Source organism: Protobothrops mucrosquamatus, unplaced genomic scaffold, assembly GCF_001527695.2.
Source record: "Protobothrops mucrosquamatus isolate PMUCROS unplaced genomic scaffold, P.Mucros_1.0 scaffold2044, whole genome shotgun sequence".
NCBI lineage: Eukaryota > Metazoa > Chordata > Lepidosauria > Squamata > Viperidae > Protobothrops > Protobothrops mucrosquamatus.
In genome coordinates, this window is record NW_015388151.1 from 8,089 (window position 1) to 9,099 (window position 1,011).

The following is a 1,011-nucleotide window of genomic DNA, read 5'->3' on the forward strand; positions in this document are numbered from 1 at the left end:
AGGAACCTAAGAATAGCTCATATATAGATGTATTTAAAAATCAGATGTCCTGACTGGATCCTTTCATTAGAGGTCATGTGGCTATTCACAGTGCCTAGATTCATTTAACATACTTAATGCTATATCCAGATTAACAAAACACAAAGCACAATTCTTGGGACCCCTGTTGGTGCAGTGGTTAAAATACAGTATTACAGGCTAACTCTGCCCACAGCCTGGAGTTGATCCTGAGGGGGCTCAAGGTTGACTCAGCCTTCCATCCTTCCAAAGTTTAACTTTTGATGGAGAAAAGCCCAGAGTTGGTTAGAAGACAGGTGGCTATATAAATAAATGATTAACCTGACTCCAGGGGCAGGAAATTATGTCCACTCAGATGCTGCAAAGTTGGACCAGTCATATATTGGTCTAGTTCAGGGGTGTCAAACTCGCAACATCACGTGACGTGCCACAATGTATCGCGACTTTTTTGCCATTGCTGGCAATGGGGTAGGCACGGTTTCACCATGACACATCTGGCCCGCAGGCTGGCAGTTTGACACCCCTGGTCTAATTGCTGGGAAATGAGTTTGAACATCTCAAGGATGTGCTCAAAAAAAACCATAACTGTCCCAATGACATATTTTTAAATGTGTTGCGTAGATCCTTGCACATACATTTGGATGACTTTAGATGAAATACCTTTTGCACAGTAGTTCTCCTTTCATCTCTTTTCATCTTTGTCCCTCTTCATTGTCACTCAGTGCCTGACCTTTGAGCCAATCAGGAATTGTTTATCCTGAGGTTGTTCATATCTTGACTATGAGAACAACAGAAGCAATAGCATGCAGGCCATTTGAACAAAGGACGAATGTTATCCTAGTAATTTGCTACACTTCTGTGAACGCCAACCAAATCAGCAGGAGAATAAAACAACCAAGATTGATAAAGCTTTTGCTTGACTGAGCATTTGGTACTGAAGATGAGGAGCAGCTTGCACGGCTGAATATTACCCCATGACGGAAGTACACAAGA